This window comes from Hypanus sabinus, chromosome 30, assembly GCF_030144855.1.
Source record: "Hypanus sabinus isolate sHypSab1 chromosome 30, sHypSab1.hap1, whole genome shotgun sequence".
Lineage (NCBI taxonomy): Eukaryota > Metazoa > Chordata > Chondrichthyes > Myliobatiformes > Dasyatidae > Hypanus > Hypanus sabinus.
Window position 1 is genome coordinate 17,816,339 of NC_082735.1, and position 23,287 is coordinate 17,839,625.

Sequence of the window (23,287 nt, forward strand, 5' to 3'; positions counted from 1 at the left end):
TTTCAGACAGGGGTGGGAATTGAACCCCAATCAGTGAAAGATGGCATTGTAAAGTGTTGTGTTAACTGTTCTGCTACCATACTGAAAATAGAGTTGTACTTATTACTAATGTGTCTTGTTAATTATTATAACTTAAAGATAAGTAAACTCTACTCAACACCCGGATATGACACACAGCATAGAAACACGGGAGCATAGGAATGTATATGCCATTTAATCTCTTGAGTTGAGCAGATATTTGTGAATCATGGATTTAAAGATTCCCGGATATATAGTCTTTTTTTTCCATTTCCTCTCCAGTTCTTTGCTTAGCTATATTTTATTTTTAGATTAACACAAGCTCATCAACAACTTCCATTTGCAGAGATGCTTTAGATTTGTGCCACTCACTGCATGTGACAGTTTTGATGGCAGACCACAAAGTTTTAAACTGAAAGACTGTAAGCCCAGTCAGATATAATTAACCACAAGTATTCTCACTAAAGGGATATTATAGTTAACTACCCAATTTTCAAAGACTAGTTCACTTCCCTTTTTATTCTCCACAGCAAGTTCAGCTGCCAGTACCCACTATTCACCCCCTCACTACCAAGGAGAAGATACTTCCAGCCAACAATGTAGTTTAAAACACAGTTCATTTATTTTCAGTGATACACATTTAAATCCACACAGCTCTCTTAAAACACATCTAAAATTCAGAGACTTCTACCTTAAACATTCCCCAATTCCAAACCATTTAAAAAATACAAACCATTTCCAAAACATAAAGGATTTCCCAAACATAAAGAATTAAGTACTTCGAAAACACTGGTACAATTCCCATAATCTAAAAAGACATTCGAGGGGTGATTGATAAGTTCGTGGCCTATGGTAGAAGGAGTCAATTTTAGAAAATCCAGCACATTTATTTTTCCTGCAGTTACACACTTAGTTCAGCAGTCATGGAGCGTCCGGATCCCTTCTTTGGAGAAGTTGGCATCTTGGACCTCCAGCACAGGTCCACAGCTTAATGAACTTGAGATAGAAGTGAATATCTATCAGTCACTTCTAACTTCAGTCCTGATTCTTAGATTCTGCACCTGCAGCTCTCCACCCCGATCAGCTGAAATGGTTTAACTCTATTATTTCCCTATTTTTGAAAATGTCTGCGGAATCACTCATTAATCATTGTAATGTTTCAAAATGAGGAAATCACTGAGGAACTTGTAAGCTTGCGGCTAAATGCAAACTACTGAACTTCATTTAAATATTTCTTCAAATATGTGAAACAGCCCTTAACAGTGAGTTGAATGAGATACCAATCATGTGTACGTTTGATTTCTTATCAATGAACCAGTACTAACTGTTAGGTAATGGGTGCAACAAGATGAGAGGGAGCAATGATGGTGTGGGGGAGGGGTGCTAGAAGATGATGGGTGGAGGAGGAGTGGGGAATCAGGAAGACTGAATCTGATGGGAGAGAGCAGTGGATCTGATGGGGTAATGTGGGGCACCAGGAGGAGGAGGTGGGCAGGTAAGGAGAAGAGAAGTAATGACTGCTCTTCCTATCCAGTCCTGATGAAGATTGCAGCCTGAAAGACTGACTGTTTATTCCTCTCCATAGATGCTACCTGACCTGCTGAGTTCCTCCAGCATTTTGAATGTCTAGCATCTGTGGAATATCTTATGTGCTTGATTGGGTTTATTTATTTATCTGTCAATGTATTATTTACTCCAAGGTTAGTCATAGTCAAAGGGTGGTAGTGGGGACGAGCTCCCACTGCTAAACAAGTACTCTTCATGGCATGAGTCTCAATCAGCCTCTGACAACCAAGTCCAACTCCTGACCTTGTTCTTATGCCTGGCAGAGCTGTTCTCACTGACAGGAGAAGGGGGAAAGGCGGACCACTGGCTTCTTAAAACCAGTTGCTCCGGGCAGATGGGGCTCGTTAACCATGGATGGTAACTTATTTAGGAGAGGGACACTCTGATTATAAACCTCCGCTGCCTTGCGGCTATACCCGCTCAGGGGAGAGGCTTCAGGAGTAAACCCCGAGGACAAATCCGGAGCTGGAGTCCCGAAGGCGGCTGACTGCTGTACCCAGCAATGGCACGGCAACTCCTGCGACGCTGCTGGCACCAAACTGTATCGGCTTTCGTCATTCCTTTGGACCTGTCATCAGCATGGAGAGGGTGGTCCCACTGCATGGGCAACGGACAGATCTCCATATCAACTCTGCGCTGGCTTGCACCTTGGTGAAGCCACTCCCAGTGACTACCAGAGGTGCAGTACCCATGGTCGACCACAACCGACGGAGGCCATACATTACTTATTTATTGAGATTCTGTGCAAATTAGGACCTTCCGACCCTTTGAACCACGCTACCCAACAACAATTCTCCCTAGTCTAATCACGGAACAATTTACATCAACCAACTAACCTACCAACTGATACGTCTTTTGGATTGTGGATGCAAGCCAAAGCACCTGGAGCAATCCCATGTTGTCTAGTGAAGAACATACAAGCTCCTTACAGACAGTGGTGGGAGTTGAACCTGGGTTGTTGGTACTGTAAAGCATGGCACTAACCACCTCTTAGGTTGTATTGTATCTACGTTGGTTTAAATAGTCAGAACATCTAAGAGAAGATAGTAAATATTTGTAGATAAACTGGAATGGTGCAAGAAATTCTGAAAATAACCAAAGAGAAATATTGTAAAAATGGGAACACTGAGAATCAAGGAAACTTAATGTTAAACTTTCGGATAATGTAATTTTTTTTATCCAATCCAACTGTTAGGAATCATGCTGGGGTTATGAAATTATACATAGCATAATTATGGATTAACAAAAATGAAAACCAGCCTTCAGGAAATCAAACCTGTGCACAATTTAACTTTCAACTGGTACCTTGTGGCTAGTGAAACCAATTGTTGGGTGTGGGACATTTTGATTCTGTCCCACTGAAACTACAAAGGCAAGGACAGTAGAAGAATGTTTACACTATTAGCACATTGTTAAAGGTGACCACAGGGCAGATATATTTCACCACTTAACCCTCTGGTTAGTTGTATTTTCATGGCATCATCCCTCAGCACTTTAACAGAAGGGGTATATTTTGTCTGCAGTTTGTACTCAGAGGCTTTGGAACAGACAGCAGTATAAAATATTCAAAGGAGTTCTGTTAGTTGTGATGTGTCACCATTGTAAATATAGCACAATTCTGAAAATGCACCTAATTGTAATAAAATGCTGAAGTTAAGTAGGTGACTAACAATAGAAATTGTAGTTAATTGTTTATTGGGTAATCCAAATCTTTGTCCTCCTGTGCTGTACTTTCTATGACTCTGTGAAATTTAAAGCATCATATCAGGAGAGTGAGATTCTCTTGGGTACTCCTGGACTCTGTCCAGCAGATTTGTTGTGTGAATAACGGATATTTCCTAGTGTCTGTGTGGCTCAGTTTAAGTCAGTCAAAGTACCAGCTAACAAAAGACCAACTTGCTGTGAGCAGCAAGTTGGACAATCTGGGTATCTGAAACAACAAGAGCAACATTGATGGGACCAGGCTCATTTTGTGCTCATCCTTTTATATTTCCTCCAGACTAATTTCCCCCACTTTATCTCATCAGTTTACCTTCTTTCCTTTTGGGATTTAATCTTTTCTGCCTTCTTGCCTATCTCCTGATGACACCACCGTTTGCACATGCGGGCTCCTCCCGGTCTCCACCCAACCAATAAGATTCACCTACTGCTCATTCCAGTCTCATCACCTGCAGCCTATTTAAACCTGGTTCTCGTCCACCATTCTTGTTCACTCATCGAACCAGCCAGCCTCAACACTCAAGATGCCATGTTGTCATGGACTTCACACAGGTTTGCCACATTCTGATGAGGCCATGGTGATCATAATGATGGTGCACTTGTTCTCCAAGGCAGCCCACTTCATTCTGATGAAGGGTCTCCGCCCGAAACGTCGACATTGCTTCTCCCTGTAGATGCTGCCTGGCCTGCTGCATTCCACCAGCATTTTGTGTGTGTTGCTTGAATTTCCAGCATCTGCAGATTTCCTCGTGTCAGCCCACTTCATTGCCCACCCAAAACTTTCATCAGCCATTGAGACAGCTGAACTGGTCTTCTAACATCCAGTTCACCTCCACTGCTTTCCTCAAGACATTGTGTCAGACCAGTGGCCTCAATTCATTTCCCGCTTCTAGTGAGTCCACTGTCCTTCTTCTGCATCTCAGTAAGTTTGTCTTCTGGCTATCACCCACAGACCAATGGTCAGTCAGAAAGATTCATTTAGCAAATGGAGAAATTTCTGTGATGCCTCATTGCCTCTAATCCTTCCACATGGAAGAAGAATCTACTTTGGGCCTAGCTGTCCAACAACCTACACACCTCCTCTGCCACAGCTACAATATGTCACCTTTTGAAGTGCTTCATTGCTACCAAATCCTGCTGTTCTCCACAGAGGAGGCCACAGTGAAGGTTCTGTTCACCAGGTCCCTGGTTCTCTGCTGTTGGAATCCTTGGAAGAGAGCATCCTAGCTGCCAACTGTGCCCACTGCAGCTAAGCCAACCATGGCTGGCACCCAGCCAGACTACTATGATCTGGAGAATGTCTCTGGCTGTTGATGTAAGACCTGCCCCTCTCACAAGCTCTCACTCATTCATTGGTCCCTTCAAGACTACCCATCGCATCAATCCAGTCACTTACCATCTCCAGCAGCCACTGTCCATCGGGATCACTCCTACCTTCCACGTGTCCTACCTTAAGCCTGTTGTCTATAGACCACTCAGCCTACCTGAGCCTGCACTTCCAGAGCCTAGGATGGTGAAAGTTCGTCCTTTGTACCCGGTGCACTGTTTGATTGATTCACAGTGCCATGGATAGGGTATGCAGTACTCATTTGACTGGGAAGGGAGGAGGAGAGTTCTTGGATGCCATCTAGTTACATCAATAATCCATCGCTCATTGAACAGTCCCACTGGATCGATCTAGATCCTGCTGGGCCATTGGGGGGGGGCAAGGTTTGGTTCCTGTCAGGTCTTCTCCCACTGACATCTCCCAGCCCGCAATGCAGGCACCTCCCTAGTCTCCATCCAGCTCATAAGGATTTACCTGCTGCACGTTCCAGACTCGTCATCTGCAATCTACTTAAAGCCAATTCTCATCCATAGACCTTGTCCACCTATTGAACCAGACAGCCGCAACTAATTGCTCCTAGCTTTCACTCTCCCTGACTGAAGTTTACCTTCTTGCCTGTCGCATTCTCTGTTGTTTTGTGGTCCCTTGTGGCTCCTTATTTTGCAATCTATTATTAAAGTTGTCGTTCACCACACAGAATCATCTCCACCGCTCTGCTTTTGGGTAAAGCCTCCTCTACATTTCCTGGCATATCAACAACTTACTCTTTTGTTCTCTTTCTGTATTCCCACTTTCTTCGTTACAACTCTTGTCAAAAGGTGATGACCTAGGCAATTAACTCTGTTCCTCTCAGCATTGATTCTGGCGTTCTCATTTTTAATTTCTACGGTCCTCTAAAAACAGCCTTCTGCTCATCATATTCTTCGCTACCCACCCTTCCTAATCCATGCTTGGTAAGGAAGCTTTTGTTAGCAATTCAGAGTCCAAGTGCTACCATGGGAACTTCGCAGCAGGTTAAATATCAGTTAGCTGAAGGGTCACAGCTAGGATGGTCAGACAATCATAAACACAAAAGAGGCCGTAGCTAAGAATTAATCATTTCTGCTTTGTACTAATCACTCTTTTTCTAGTGCTAGTTAATCCTTTCAGCTGTCTTTGGAAAAAGAAGGTCTGCTGTACAGAGAGAAAATTGACTTTTAAGCACAAAAGATCCACATTGGATCCTGTGTTGTCTATTCGCAAAGTTCTATTTGACGTGCTGAGAAATCTTTCCATACCTCACAAATGGTGCCAGGCACATTGAGGACAATGCCGCGAGTGGAGAGTACTGTCACTGCAGATATCAAAGCCAGGGGCATCCCAGGTATTTCAATGCCAGATCTCATTAGAATTAAATGATATATTGCAGAAGAATTTCTTTGATCATTAGTAAGCTTACTTTTCAAACCAGGATGAAATGTGTTCTATTGAAATGAGTAGAAATGTGGTTTAGATTTTTGGTTCACTGTTTATTTTTAAAAACCACATTGCTAATTATAAGCTTTAAAGGGTCTGTAACACAAAGTTTTCTACTAATTGAATTTAGATTAATTCTCATGCAAGCAATTTGTACATAAGTACTTAATTTATGTTTGTAATCCTCGACACATTTCAATTCCATGCAAGGCTGGAACTTACTCAAAGGATTTTTGATTTTAAAAGGTATTCATTTCTTAAATCAACAAACCACACTGGTGTCTCATCTTGTAAAATAAAACAATCTCAGAGCCCGAAAGCATCTCAGGCTTTATCTTAAAAAAAAATGATAATCTGTCATGAAATCTTAGAGTCTGAGGTCCAAAGGTTCTAAATGACAAGTGCAGAGAAGCAGTGTGAAGCTGTGATTAAAAGTTTGCTTTGAACAAGTTTAAAATGTTAACAATCCTCTTTTGTTCAAATGACAAAGATGTTTTAAATGCTTTAAACTCTCAAAATATTTAATTGAAGGTTCAGAGGATCCCAGGGGAAGGCTCAGTTCTTTGCGTGCCACATGTTTTTAATTTGATTCAACGAGGCTTTGTTTTGCGGTCTTCCTTTGGAACAGGTGGGCAACCTGGTTCAGGGGCACTGTTGTAATGCTCCCTCAACTCTAGTATTAATGAGTGTTTTGTGTTATCTGGCCATTATCACATTGTGCGTGGGAACCTGAACAAAGTGACTGCCATGTTTCTTACATTACAGGGGTTTCATAAGTTCTTTATTGGTTGTAAATTGCTTTAGGATATTGAGAGATTATGCAACCTACTTTATGAGAACAAATCCTCTATTTCCCTTCATTATGTTGTCGAGGAAGGGAGTACAGGGGATAACAAGTAGAGCCAGTGCTTTCTGATAAGGGTGAGTGAACACCAGTCCTTGAAATCCAGAGTCATCTGAAAATTAGTCTTCAGCTTAAAATATTGTACCCGCTCGTGATAACTTACATAAAGCTTGGCTTTCGATGTGGAGGTGTTTTTTACGTGGGTGAGTATAAGTGATTTATGCTCTCAGTGTCTAAACACTAAACTCAGATTTGAGAGTGAATTCTGGCCCCAGGCAACAGCTGTGCTCTACAAACACCAGCTGTTGTTTGAAGATCAGGTCACACAATGTGCATGTTACAGTATATTTATAGATAAATATACATTTTGCAACTGGTTCTTCATTTAAAATAATTGGAACTGCAATATTTCACAGGAGGAAATATATTGACTGAATAGAATCCAAGATCTGGATTGAGTCTTACAAGTTATTCAGAAGAACAATGAAAGCTAGTGGTAATGCAGAGGCTCATTGCTCAATCTTGTCCTGTTCTGAGAGTCAGGAACAATGCACCTAACCGGGGTTCTCAACAAGGGATCCACAGATCCCTCAGTTAATGGTAGGGGACCATGGTATAAAAATGGTTGGGAACCCCTGGCCTAACACCATAGCTAAACCTATTATCATTTGGCTACAAGTTAGCTTGACAGAATGTCATTTCTAGCGGAGATTAATCATGGAAAATTAGCAGAGAGCATGACACTTCTGCTCAATAAACACAAGCTGCTGGTGTCTTGTTCTCATTGTTGCAGGAACAATCTCCCCCTCTCTCTCCCTCGCTAGTGAGAGAGCCTGTCTGAGATACCGAAGCGTTGGGTTGTGGACTGCAGTTCCTGATGGACTCTAGATCAAGATCTCCTCAGGGGCTTTTGCTATTGCTTGCATGGTGGAGGGAGGGGGAGGCTGAGAGTTGAAGCTTCTACTGCTGCTTGTGCGCGGGAGGGGGAAGTGGGCTTTTGGGGTTCTGATATTTCTGTCATTCATTCTTTGGGGGTATTTTCCTGTTTTGTGGATGTCTGTAAAGAGTAAGAATTTCAGGTTGTATACTGTATACATTCTCTGATAGTCAACTGAACCATTTGAATTGCCATCTAATCAATAATATGGTATGTATTTGCACTGGTGGCATAATCCTTATTAACTTACTCACGGGATGTGACCATCACTGGTAATGTCAGCATTAGTTGTCCATGCCTAATTGCCTCTGGACTAAAAGCACTTTAAAAATCAACTTTTTGTCCATTTCCCATTCTGACACCTCTCTTACCCTTTCTCTTCTCCTTAGCTGCCTATCACCTTCCTCTGGTGCCTCACCTCCTCTCCGTTTTCTCATCAAATCCCATAATCCACTGTCCTCCCCTATCAGATTCCTTCTTTTTTTAACCCTTTATCTCTTTCACCTATCACCTCCCACCTTGTCACTTCACAAGCACACCGCCTTCCCTGTCATCTGGTTTCATTAAAACCTGGCAGCTTGCATGTCTTCCCCTCCCAACATCAGCTTATTCTGGCTTCTTCTCCTTCCTTTCCAGTCTTAATCACAAGATCACAAGACAAAGGAGCCGAAGTAGGCCATTAGGCCCATCGAGTCTGCTCTGCCACTCCACCATGAGCTAAACTATTCTCCCATCTAGTTCCAATTTCCAGGCTTTTTCCCCATATCCCTTGATACCCTGACTAATTAGATACATATCAATCTCCTCCTTAAACACCCTCAATGATTGAGCCTTCACAGCTGTATGTGGCAACGAATTCCATAAATCCATGACTCTCTGGCTAAAAGAAATTCTCCTCATCTTTGTTTTAAATGGTTACCCTCTGATTCTAAGACTGTGTCCTCTTGTCCTGGATTCACCCACCAAGGGAAACAGCCTTTCCACATTTACTCTGTCCAACCCTTTCAACATTCGAAATGTTTCTATGAGATCCCCTCTCATTTTTCTATACTCTAATGAATACAATCCAAGATCTAATGAAGGGTCTCAGCCCAAAACGTTGACCGCTTATTCCTCTCTGCAGATGCTGCCCGACGTGCCAAGTTCCTCCTGCACTTCCTGTGTGCTTTCCTGGTTTTCCTGCATCTGCAGAATCTCTTCTGCTTTAGAATCAACCTCTTTGTTGGGTCTGAAGTCACAGCAGACTAAATGAGATAGGGATAATAAAATTGTGATGAATTAATTAAGCCAGTAATTAAAAACCTGCAAAGAAAAGACCCATTAGGGCCATCACAGAGGCTGCTGAGTGAGCCTCAGATAGCTGTGGATCGAGAGGTGTGACCAATGCTGCTGGGACACAAGCTGAGGCCTGATTAACCCAGGCTGGGTTACCTGGGCAAGAGTGTTCAGTGTTGAATGACCCAAAGCACCCAAAGCTTGTATCACTGATAATGTGTTCGAGCCCCTTCTTGGATGTATCTCAGCATCAACTTCTCCCTCTGCCTACACAACGTCCTTATTCCTCTGTTTTCTGCATCATCTAACGTTTCATAGATACAATTGCTGGGAACTTTTTTAAAAAAAATACTAGGTCTTAATTCGGTTTAGAAATAAATTTACGCCTCAGTCAGCTTTTCACCAATTTTGAGAAATAAATCAAACCAAACATGAATAAATAATGCACAGTAATCTAATTAGTTGGTTATTTAATAATAGATAACTGAAAATGATGTACATGGAGAATTAGATACTGCTGGCAAAAATTACAAATCCAGTCATTGCCCAACACCATGGTCAGATGAGTCTAGCAGGTTGTTATTTGTGCAGAAAGAGGAAAAAGAAGTAGTGAGGTAGTGTGCAAGGGTTCAATGTCCATTCAGAAATCTAATGACAGAGGGGATTGTTCTTGAATAATTGAGTGTGCAACTTCAGACTCCTGTACCTCCTCCCTGATGGTATCAATGAGAAGCAATGATAGGGCAATACTAATGATGACGAGAGCTCAAGATTAAACAGTGTGTGCTCAGCCTGCTCTCTGTGTCAAGGGCATAAAACGTTTGTGCAGCGTGCTGTGAGTCACTACACATTTTGAGACACAATACTCCATGTACGGTGATGTTTCCTCTAGCAGTAGATTGTGAGCATGGTCCTATTACACTTCAGTTAGCAGCATGACATTCATTGTAGATGAATTACCCACATGTGCACAGGTAACTCTCTGTTGGCAGATGTCTGGCTCCTACCACGTTGGTGCTATGACCAAGAAAGATCAACATCACCTACATCCTCAGGAGGCTAAAGAAATCTGGCCCCTTTGATCCTCACAATTTTTTTAATGTACCATACCACAGTTTGGTACGGCAACTGTTCTGTGCATGACCGTAAGAAATTGCAGCGGGGTATGGACACAGCTCAGCACATCACAGAAACCAGCCTCCCCTCCATGGACTTGGGCTACGCTTCTCACTGCCTCGATAAAACAGGCAGCGTCATCAAAGATCCCACCCACCCCAGATATTCCCTTTTGTCCCCCTACCATCAGGTAGAAGATACAAAAGCCTGAAAGCATGTACAACATGCTAAGGACAGCTTCTAGCTCACAGTTATTTAATGTTTTTCTAATATGATTATTAGTGCATTTTAGGCGGTTAAGACATACAGCAAAATATTAACTATTAACTTCAGCAACTAAATTCAGCCACCAGTCTTCAGATCTGGATATGGATTGTACATTAAATTTAAGATGCAGCTCTGGATAATCGGCCCCGAAGAGCAATGAACTACAGTTAACTGGAGAACCAAACAATGCTGATTTAGCATTTATTTGGATATCTGTGTGTAGGTGCGAAGAAGGAGACGTGGAAGTTATACGTCATTCAAAGGAAGCATTCTAGATACATTATAAAAGTAGAAGTGTCCTTTGATCCTTAGCATATAAAATGCCATACAATGTTGGGTTGTGCAGGCCTCTTCCACTGAAAAGGTTTCAATGTGATGCCTGCTGTGTCCCATTTTGATGAATAAAAGCTGTTGTATCTACCAGTTGCATCTCTCCACAAACAAGAGAAAATCTGCAGGTGCTGGAAATCCGAGCAACACACACAAAATGCTGGAGGAACGTTCCTATATCTCTCCAGTGACTTTGTTCACATTACAACAATAAATCAGATTCTTGATCTCACAGTCTATCTTGTGGTGCCTTGCACCTCACCGTTTAACTACACTGCAATTTTTTTTGTACTGTACCACTTTATTCTGCACTCTGTAATCATTATACCTTGCTCTTCCTCAATAACTTTTGTTATGAATTTATCAGTATGGATAGTATGCAAGACATGCTTTTTAACTCACTATGTATTGACACACCCCAGCTGGAGGGAAGCAAATTAATTCTAAATGTAATATTGATCTGAGTCAGCGTTCAAGTTTTTCGAAGCGTCATGTGGAGAGTCAATGGCTCTAAGCCTGTAATCCTTGAAAAGTTACCCATTTGCTCTATCTGCTATCCTTACAAAGAGAAAATGTATTGTACTCAAGTCTTTTAGAACATGTAAAATCTTGAGCGGACCTGACAAGAGTTTGTAGAGAAATTACTGCTTCTTGTGGGAAAATGTAGACCTAGGGAACAATAACTGTCTAGAGTACTGTGAGAACAGCTGAGAGGATCATAAGGGTCTTCCTACCATCCATCGGGGACATTTATCAGAAGTGCTACATATGAAGGGTCCTCAGTATCATAAAAGATCCCACCCCTCCATCCAGCATCCTCTTTGATTTTCTACCATCAGACTTACATAAAAGCAAGGATGGTCAAGATGGGGGAATAATTTCTTCCCTCAGGCCATCAGACTTCTGAATTCCCTGCTGCATTGTATTCGAAGCACCACTGGTTAATCTGTTCTGTACCTTACAGTATTTGATCTATGCACTTTAGTTTGTTATTTATGTATGATTCATCTGTAGATCTTATCCTTATCTTCATAAATTGTTGTGTGCTACTGTGCTTTACACGCTGGTTCAGAGAAATGTTGTCTTGTTTCTGTATACATTAAATGATTATTTATATTATATACAGGTATTTAGTTAAATGACAATAAACCTGATTTGACTTGACTTGTCGAAACAGACATCACCCATTTAAGACAGAGATGGGCAGATCACTTCTCCTCAAAGGTTTGCTCTTTGGAACTCTCTTCTCAAAAGGTGGTGGAAGGAAAGATGTAAGGAGTTTCTTGGAAGAGAAATAAGTGGCAGGTTATCAGGGTAATGCAGCACTGCGTTGTCGACAGTACTATCTGATCAGCCATAATCTTATTAAATAGAAGTGAGACTGTGGTTGCATGAATAAAGTCACCGAGAGACGTTCTGGTCGATCTGAAGTAGTCTGTTTTATTGACAAACTGAGACACAGTAAGCTTCATATTGAGACCCCTTTCAGTGGAAGAAGGTCTACTCAACTCAATCCTACTGCTGAAGATCAAAGGACAATTCCAAATTTACAATGCTTCCTTTGAACTACACACAAACTTCAAACCTCCTGCTTTGCACCCACACCACAGACACCCAAATAACAAATTAATCAGCATTGTCTAGTATTTTAATTTACTGTGGTGCCTTTCAATTAGTAGTGTTTCATGGTCCTAGGAACCCATTGTTCAGAGCTTCTTTTTAGATTTAGTCCACAGTTCATTCTCAAGCCTGAAGACTGGTGGCTGAAGTCAGTTCATGTAGTTATTTGTGTTATGTGCTAACCCCGAAAATTGCTCTAACATAGGCTCAAGATAATGAGGGGCCTACCCCTCTTCCTAACTCATTCATTGAATAAAATCTAGAACCTAGAAATTCACAGCACATTACAAGCCCTTCGGCCCACAATATTATGTCAGTCATGTAACCTACTCTAGAAACTGCATTGAATTACCCTACCACATGGCCCTCTATTTTTCAAAGTTTCATGTACCTACCTAAGAGTCTCTTAAAAGACCCTGTTGTAACTGCCTCCACCACCATCAGCGGTAGTGCATTCCATGCACCCACCGCTCTCTGTGTGAAAAACTTACCTTTGACAGCTTCTCTGTACCTACTTCCAAGCACCTTAAGCCATGCCCCCTCGTGTTAGCTATTTAAGCCTTTGGCTATCCACACAATTATTGCCTCTCATCATCTTATCAGATAACCTCTTATCCTCCAATGCTTCAAAGAGGGAAAGCTGAGTTCACTCATCCTATTCTCATAAGGCATGCTTTCCAATCCAGCCAACGTCCTTGTAAATCGCCTCTGCACTCTTTCTATTGTATCCATATCCTTTTTGTAATGAAATGACCAGAACTAAACGCAGTAATCCAAATGGGGTCTGACCAAGGTCTTGTATACTGTAGCTGTAACATTGCCTCATGGCTCTCGAGAACTAAACACAGTAATCCAAATGGGGTCTGACCAAGGTCTTGTATACTGTAGCTGTAACATTGCCTCATGGCTCTCGAACTTAATTGATGTTTGATGAATGCCAACACACCATATCCCTTCTTAACAACACTGTCAACCTGCGCAGCAGCTTTGAGTGTCCTATGGGCATGGACCCCAAGATCTCTCTGATCCTCCACACTGCCAAGAATCTTACCATTTATACTATGTTATGTCTTCAAATTTGAACTACCTAATGAACCACTTCACACTTATCTGGGTTGAACTCCTTCTGACATTTCTCAGCCCGGTTCTACATCCTATTGATGTCCTGCTGTAACCTCTCTCAACCCTCCAGACTATCCACAACACCCCTAACCTTTGCGGTCCTCAGCAAGCTTACTAACCCACCCTTCTACTTCTTCATCCAGGTCATTATGAAAATCATAAAGAGGAGGAGTCCCAGAACAGAGACCTGCAGAACACCACTGGTCATCGACCTCTATGCAGAATATGAACCCTTTATAGCTATCTTTTGCCTTCTGTGGGCAAGCCATTTCTGGATCCACAAAGCAAGGTCTCCTTGGATCCCATGTCTCCTTACTTTCTGAATGAGTCCTGCATGGGGAACCTTATCAAATGCTTGACTGAAATCCCTATACACCACATCAACAGCTCTATCTTCATCAGTGTATTTTGTTAAATCTTCAAAGAATTCAATCAGTCTCATAAGCCATGACCTGCTCTTGACAAAGCCATGCTCACTGTCTGTAGTCAGATTATGCCTCTCCAAATGTTCATTAATCCTGCCTCTCATGATCTACTTCTACAACTTACCCACCACTGAAGTAAGACTCACTGGCTATAATTTCCAGGGTTATCTCTACTCCCTTTCTTGAACAAGGGAACAACATTTGCTGCCCTCCAATTCTCCCATCCCTATTGATGATGGAAAGTTCACTGCCAGAGGCTCAGCAATCTCCTCCCTCGCTTCCCACCGTAGCCTGGGATATATCTCATCCAGTCCTGGCGACTTATCAACCTTAATGCTTTTCAAAAGCTCCAGCACATCCACTTTCTTAATGTCTATATTCTCAAGCGTTTCAGTCATCCCCACAATTGCCAAAGTCCTTTTCCCTAGTGAATACCGAAGCAAGAATATTTCTATGATGTGCGACAGTGTAATGTAACAAAGTACTGCGGGCTCGGTGTAATGCAGTCTCCAAGGCTTGAGCAGCAATAAAGAACTCTAGAAAGTAATCAAAGCAACAATCAGTGAAATCCATCAACAACTAACCTGCATGTAGTTAATAATCCCCTTACATAAACCTGCTTGGGATTCCCTCCTGCTGCTAAACATATGCTCAGTTTTGCAAAGCTAAAGAAAGCATTAGTTAGAAGTCTAAGCTCCACTTCGGCTACACTTATGCCAAATTAACATTGCACGCTGACTTGACTTCACACTTTGCTTATTCAGCATATTCCTAAAGGGCCCTTGTGTTGCTTGCGCTAATTTTTGGCAGCTGACATGAATCAATGTGCGTGCAGTCACTGGCCACCAGTTGCAATCCATTCATCTCCATTTGCAAGAATGCACTTCAAAGAGGCGAATGTTGTAGCGAGTAGGTTTTCTTCCTCCTGTTTATTTTTTAGCTTTTCAATGCATGTGCGTTGCTGATGAAGCTAGCATTTGTTGCCCATCCGGTTTGCTTTTGACAGGTTGGTAGGTTGACTTTGTGAATCTTGGAGAAGAAGTGTTCTTCTCCAAGATTCAAGATGTCACAGACTCAGAGAGAGATACAACATAGAACTAGGGCTTTCCACCCATTGAGTCACGTAATTATCAAATACACAGTTTAAAATAGAGCAACGCACGCAATGCTGGAGAAACACAGCAGGTCAGGCAGCATCTATGGAGGGGAATTTTGGACCAAGACTCTTCATTAGGACTGAAAAGGAAGGGGGAAGAAGTCAGAATAAGTAGGTGGGGGGGGGGGAGAGCGTACAAACTAGAAGGTGATAGGTGAAGCCAGGTGAGGGGGAAGGTTGGTCAGTGGGTGGGGAATGGGAGGTGATGAGCGTGAAAGATAAAGGGGTGAAGAAGACAGAATCTGATAGAATAAAGTAGGCCACAAGAGAATGGGAAGGAGAAGGAGCATTGGAGGGAGGTGATTGGCAGGTGAGCAGAAGGGAAGGGGTAAAACAGGAACCAGAATAGGGAATTGTGTAAGAAAAGGGAGAGTGGAGAGAAATTACTGCAGGTTAGAGAAATCGATGTTCATGCTGTCAGGTTGGAGGCTGCTCAGTTTTAATCTATTCCTGTCCTGGGCCAGTTAATCCTTCTCATCAGCTTCCCACAGATTTTACCACTCAGCTAGTGGACATTTACAGTGGTCAGATAAACCATCAGCCTGCACGTTTTGGGAAAGTAGCAGGAGGCTCACAGGACCACAGGGAGAAGGCGCAAACTCCAAAATACCTGGGGTTAGGATTGAATCCTAGGCAGCTGAAGCTGTGAGAGAGCTGCTCTAGTGTGCCACCATATGCCATAGTGTTGTTGGATGAAGTGTTCCGAGATACAGGCTAACAATGATAAACAGAATTATGACATACTTATAGTGACATATTTATAATGTGTGAATTGATAGGGACCATCATTTATCAAAAATATTGTGTATGACTCACAAAGGAAATCTCTAACATTTCACTATGTGTGCGTTGCTTTTTACACTGTACTTTTGTAATAATCTTCATTCCAGTTCAAGTACAAGAGACTGGAATCCCAATTTTCAGATAGATGTTATTTTTATTCTATAACTCATTTAGTTTAAAACTGATTTCAGAACCATGTTGTTTTTTCGTAATGTATAACAATAAATTGCTATTTAATTCCACACTGAAATAAATGAAAGTCACATGGCAGCATTTTCATTTTGGAACAAAAGATTATTTTATTTATTTATTGAGATACAAGATGGATTAGGTGCTCCCAGTCCTTCGAGTCAAGCAACTCAGCAATCCCGCAGTTTAATCCTAGGTGATGAAGGGACAATTTACAAAAAGCAATTAATCTACTAACTGGTGTGCCTTTGGACTGAGGGAGGAAATCGGAGCATCTGGAGGAAAGCCCTTGCAGTCACAGGGAGCGTGAAGAAGCTACAAACCCCTTACAGGCAGCAGTGGCAATTATATTCATGCAAAGGATGTATCAGTTTCAGGATGGCTTGAATATTCCACCGAAATGAGACTGAAAGCAATAGCTAACTCACTGTATCGACTGCTGGTTTATAACTCCCAAGTTATTTCTCCATAATAAGAAAAAAATCTGCCAAAACGAGATTCGATTTTAGCTACACACACTAAATGCTGGAGGAACTCGGCAGGCCAGACAGCATCTATGGAAAAAAGTACCGTGGATGTTTCAGACCTGCTGAGTTCCTCCAGCATTTTGTGCGTGCTGCTCGGAATTCCAGTATCCTTGTTTGTGATTTAAATTTAGCTATCATAAAATGGACAGACTCTAATCCTTGAGTGATCTATAGTTTGTATAAAATCCTAGAAAATGCAGAAGAATCAGAATATTAGTCAGAAGAAGAAAAAATAAATGACCAAGAAACTAAAGCCAAGTAAAAGGGTGAGAAGAAGTATGCGTTGAGAGGAAGAGAAAGGAAAGGGAAAGGGAAGCAGCGAGAAAGGCAGAAGGAATGGAGAAGAAAGAGAAAAAAGAAAGCATGAATGAAAGTAAAGGGAAGGAAAGGAAGACAAGGATAGAAAATAGACTTTGTGCATATGCAATACATTCCAAACTTAGTATGCTCTCTAAATGTATATTAACCAATGAAATACTTTGAAGCCAAGTCACATTTGTGAAACTGAAGAACAACACATTCAAACATTTCAAAGTCAACATGAGAATTCTTTCTTTGAAGATGGCTGTTGGCTTGGAGATAGTATGGAGAATGAGTCGGCAAAGATCTTGCGTAAAATTGCAAGCAACTGAGCATGTCGAGCTAAACTAAGGTTGGCTGTTTTTGATCTTGTTAAGCTGCTTTTCACTTGAACAGGATGACAGTGAATTGCCCAAGACTCCTGGTATAGCACTGACCTTGCTTAACTTATATGAAAGATGTTCTATGAATTAGATTGAATATTTCAACGTGGAATATTCAGCAGGACGAAGCTTGAAAATTTGACCCACATTTCACACCTGCTTTTATAGTGTGATCATTTCGAAGCATCACCTTTAATGAGAACTGGATCTACATCCAAGGAACAGACCATGTGCTGTGAGAGACTATCAGATGGATCTGGGTTACTTCCCACTTAACAGCAACATCTGCAAGACGTTTAATGCTAAGCAAAGGAATATGACTTGATTACCTGATCCTCCTGAATACCCTGTTCATCTAGTCCTGGCCCTTGGGGTTGGTGGAGGCTGGAGTTGGGGAGGGGTATTTGCAGGGGTGAGTGGTAGGTAGGTATGTCGCATCCGGAATTATTTCTAGGTAGTGGACGATTTCCTTCCACACCGCTCTGACGTATTGGGAAGTTAACTAGTATAGGGGTAAATAACTAGTGGAAAAAATACTTGATATGGGATGCAAGATAATAATCCTGTGGGTCTTTGGAGGTTAAGCTTCATCTTCCAGATATCATTAAGTTCAGTAATCTGGCAGTTCTGATGTACTGCTTCCCCCAATCCCCCGACAAAGAAGGTAGCTGCAAAACTAATCTTTTGAAATAGAAAAAACTTCAAGGGGACCACTTAAAACGCACCAGTATATTTGGTTATAATTAAGCTTCTTGTTTTAATGATCTTGAGATTATCATATTGAGTAAAAAAAAACTTAAGACACCTTGCAAGCAGTTGTAGACCAAGTTAAAGGTTTTATTATAGGGATTTGGGGAACTCCAGAGAGTTATCAGGTAGATGACAAACTATAGCTAAATTGTTCTTTTCATCATAAATGTTTGTACAAGTACCAATACAAACAGATTAAAATATGAGACATCTAAAATTCATTTATTTAAAGGGGAAATTTAATTGGAAACAGAATACATCAAATTTCATCACAAAGACTGGTTTAATTCTTTTACTATTCAGTAAAATGCTTACCAAGAATTAATCAAATTATAGTGGGTTATTCATAAAATATATTTAAATTGTATAAGCTACAGATTTAACATTTTCAATTTGACAAAATGTATAAAGCATTGAAATATTTAATTGAGGCCGGAGTTGGGGAGGGGTATTTATTTTTTCCACTAGTTACTTACCCCTATACTAGTTACTTCCCAATACGTCAGAGCGGTGTGGAAGGAAATCATCTGCTACCTGGAAATAATTCCGGATGCAACATACCCAACTACTACTTACTCCTGCAAATACCCCTCTCCAACTCCGGTCTCGATAAAATATTTCAATAATTGGCACCTTGGCAAATGTGAGGTTGGCAGAGAACAGACTAATGTGCTGGAACATATCGAGGTTCAGAAAGAAGATGTGTTGTATAAGTAATCAATGAGTTGTTTTGTTTTTCTTGGTTTGTTTTCTTTGTTTTGCCTCTCGTTGAGTGACGCCACTCTGCTCAATTGGGGGGGGGGGAGAGAGAAAGCCTGTGGTATGTTGAATTGTTGGGTGAATGATTAGTTTTTGTTGTACAGCAGATCACAGTCTCTCTTGAGGGCTTTGCTGTTGCTGCTTGGTGGGTGGTGGGTGCAGATACTTTTTGCTGAAATAAGTAGGGGAGGTGGAAGGGGAGGGTTGATGCTTTGCTTGTGCTTGTGCATGGGGGAGAAGGCGGCTTTGGCGTTCTAATATTTTTACTGTCACTCATTCATTGTGGTAATCTTCCGTTTCTGTGGATGTCTGTGAAGAGTAAGAATTTCAGGTTGTATATTGTATACATTCCCTGATATTAAATGGAACCACTGAATTGAACTATTGAGGTCCCCAGGGCCATATGAGATATTTCCCAGGTTACAGTCGGAAATTAGGGATGAGATTGTTGTGCCATTGGTAAAGATCTTTGTAACCTCACAGGAGTAGCACCAGAAGATTGGTAAATGTTATTTTTCGAGAAAGCTAAAAGGGTCTCAGTAGGTCTTACAATAGTGGTGTGAAACTATTGGAGAGGATTCTTAGGGACTACGTTTACAAGTTCTGGAGAAGTGTAGTCTGATTATGAATAGTCAGCATGGCTTTATGAGGTGCAGATTCTGCCTCAACCTAATCTGATCGACGAAACCAATTGATGAAAGTAGAACAGCGGATGTGGTATGTGTATTGACTTTAGTTCCCCATGCTAGGCTTGTTCAGGTAATCAGGAAGTATGGGATTTAGGGAAACTTGGCTGTATGGATTCAGAATTGGCTGTCCCATAGAAGGCAAAGGGTTGTAATATATGGAGAATATTCTGCTTGGAATTTCATGACCAGTGGCATTCTGGAGGAGTCTGTTCTATGTGATTTTTATAAATGACTTGAATGAGGAATTGGAAGTGCGGTCTAGTAACTTTTCTGATGACACAAAAGTTATTTGAGTTTTGGATAATATACAAGGTTGTCATTGCTTATAATGGGACATTGATAGGAAGCAGTGCTGGGCTGATAAGTGGAAGATGGAGTTCAATCTGGAAAAGTATGAAGTGATGCACCTTGGAAGGTTGAACGTGAAGGCAAAGTAGAAGGTTAATGGCAGGGTAGAGGAAGTTGATAGGCCTTCAAAAGTGCTGCACAAGTTGAAAGGGAGATTAAGAAGAAGATATCATGTTGACCTTCAGAGTCAGTGGGTCGAGCATGAGAGCCATGAGGTAATGCAGCTCTATAAAACTCTGGTTAGACTACACTTGGAATATTGTTCTGAGTTGTGGCCGCATCATTGTAGGAAGGACGTGGAAGCATTAGAGAAGAGGCAGTGCAGATTTACCCAGATGCTGCCAGGATTATAGAGCATGATTTATAAGGAAAGGCTGAGTGAACCAGGGATTTTCTGCTTGGATCAAAGGAAGCTAAGGGTTGCCTCGTAAGAGGTGTGTAAGATGATAAGAAGTACAGAGCAGAGAGTCAGCACCTTTTCCTCAGAATGGAAATGGATCAAATGAGAGAATATACTTTAAAGGTAATTGGAGAAAAGTATTGGGCTGTGGGGGGGGGGGGGGTGTCAGAATTAGGCTTTATACACAGAGTGTTTGGTGCATGGAGTGTACAGCCGGGGTTGTGGTCAGGACAGATACATTACAGACATTTAAGAGACTCTTAGATAGACACACAGGTGAAGGGAAAATTCCATCGTTCCATCTTTCTCTTAGGCTTAAAAGCTCTGTATCTCTAATGATTCAAAAGGTTATTGATCTGAAGCTGTACATTTGGTTATCTCTTTGTGGGTGATGCCTGACTCAATGAGATTTTCCAGCACTATCTGCTTTTGCTTCAGTTGCCCAGTTTCTGGTATTTCACTATGTTTTTTTTGAAAAGGTACCTCCAGCCTTTGAGTATTCTAGGCATTTGTGATGTTCAACTCCACACTGACGTATGCGCACAATAAGCAATACCATTGACATTTAGCTACATAAAGAATCATGTTAGGGAGCATGCTAGATTAATTTAACATGGTGCCAGCAGAGTTTTGTATGGGCACAATTTAACTTTGTATCACAAAGCTATACTGTTTTTTTGTGGTTGGCCAATTTTCTCTTCAATAAAATAATTTGTACTATTCAATCTTCTTCACCATTGCTGACTGTTGACTTCTGACTTTCTGTTCGAGATATGTATTGCATTACCCTGCAAGTAACATGTTGACCTACAGTACTGGATAACAATAGGTCCATAAAAGAACCACATGCTCTGTGCCACCAGTACTTCCCCCACAAGAGCATCTGGTTTTTATATAATGATTTTAATATCAGAATATAATTATGTACAGAAGTGTTTAAGGATATGCTTAATGATAGAAAAAGTAATTGCAAATTCAGATTTCTACTTCAACCAGCCAGAGGCAATGTGAACACATTTCACAAGAGGGTAGGTCATGCTTGACTTTTATAATCAAATTCTCCAAGGAAATTACCAAGTGAGTGAACAAAGGGAATGCAATAGATATGGTATGCTTGAACTTTCAAAAACTATTTGATAAAATGCCAACAGTGGTTGCAAAAGTGAAGGATAAAGAGGGAGCAAAATGCATGGAGTGCAGAAGAGCAGAAAGCTGAAAGCAGGATAAAGTAGATGTAAATACATTGATGTCACTGCCCTTAGTTGCCTCTTGGCGCAAATGATTTAGTTGATGACATAATGGAGTTAATACAATGATTTTCAGCATGTCAAACAGCAAAGAAGACTGCCAGAAGAAACAGTGAGGAGTGTTCATCCTCCAACATGAGCAAACTTGAGGAGGAACATCAAATACAGGACACTACAGCACAAGCTCTGCCTTATTGTGCCAAATTAATTAAACTATCAATGAAATATTTGTCTAATCTAATGCCTTTTGCCTACACAGTCCATATTCCTGCATTTTGTATACATTCACGTGCTTATTTCAAGAGTGAAGAAACAATTCCGAGTGAGGTTGGAGGCAACATTGGATGCACATCAACTCTGTCAGGGTTTGCAGGACATTACATCCTACAAAGCAAAACCCAACAGTAGGAATAGCAGCGATGCTTCACGACCAAACAAGTTCGATGCCTTTTACGCTCACTTTGAAAAGGAGAACATAACTACAGCTGTGAGGTTGCCTACTGCACTCTGTGACCCTGTGACTTCTGTCTCAGAGGCAGGTGTCTAGCTGAATTTAAGGGTGGTGAACCATCACAAGGCGACAGCCCCCAATGGAGTACCTGGTAATGCTCTGAAAACTTATGCCAATGATCTGGTGAGAGTATTCAAGGGCAATTTCAACTTCTCACTGCGTTGATCAGAAGTTCCCACCCGCTTCAAAAAGGCAACAATTATACCAGTGCCTAAGAAGGGTAGTGTGAGCTGTCTTAATGACTATCACGTAGTCCAACTCACATCTACGGTGATGAAATGCTTTGAGAGGTAGGTCATGGCTAGAACAAACTCCTGCCTTAGCAAGAACCTGGACCCACTGCAATTTGTCTATCATCACAATAGGACTATGGCAGATGCTAACTCAATGGTTCTTCACATGACCTTAGATCACCTGGATGATACAAATACCTATGTCAGGAGACTGTACGTAGCTCAGTATTTAACATCATCATTTCTACAGTTCCAATCGAAAAGATACAGAAACTGGGTCGCGGTACCTCCCTTGACTTGGATCCTTGACTTCCTAACTGGGGACCACAATCTGTGCAGATTAGTGATAATATCTCCTCCTCTCTGACGATCAACACTGGTGAACCCACTACTGTACTCTCTATATACCCATGACTGTGTTACTAGGTACAGCTCAAATGCCATCCATAAATTTGCTGATGATACAACCATTGCTGGTAGAATCTCAGATGGAGATGAAAGGGTGTACAGCAGTGAGATAGACCAGCTAATATTAATTGTCACATTTCTGTAATTGGGCAGTACAGGCTCATTGGGCTGGGTGTGGGGAGTGGCTGCCTCAAAAATAAAAAAAACTAAAAAAATTAGTTTTAAAAAAACATCCAACTTGCAATTTCCAATGAGCGCCACAGTAGCACAACGGTTAACACTACCTTATCACGGCTCAGGATGGCAGAGTTCAGAGTTCAATTCCGATGTCATCTGAAAAGAGTTTGTACCTCTTTCCCCTGGGAATGTATGGGTTTTCTCTGGGTCCTCCAGTTTCTTCTCAAGGTCCGCAGACATGCCGGTTAATTGATCTCTGCGAATTGTCCCATGATTAATCTAGGGTTAACTCGGATGTTGCTGGGTGGCACGGCTCAAAGGGCCGGAAGGGTCTATTCCACACTGTAACTCTGTGAAATATCTAAAATAAAAGAGGAGAAGTTGCGCCAGTAATTCATAAAATTAA

The 23,287-nt window shown here is 41.4% G+C and overlaps 1 long non-coding RNA gene across 1 annotated transcript in view; it reads left to right on the forward strand.

Annotated features, from left to right (window-relative positions):
• Positions 1 to 5,796: 5,796 nt before the first annotated feature.
• Positions 5,797 to 23,287, forward strand: part of LOC132383346 (uncharacterized) — a 29,515-nt gene continuing 12,024 nt past the window's right edge. Inside the window, exon 1 of the long non-coding RNA XR_009508632.1 lies at positions 5,797 to 5,993. This is a non-coding gene — a long non-coding RNA (uncharacterized LOC132383346). The remainder of the gene's footprint in view (positions 5,994 to 23,287) is intronic.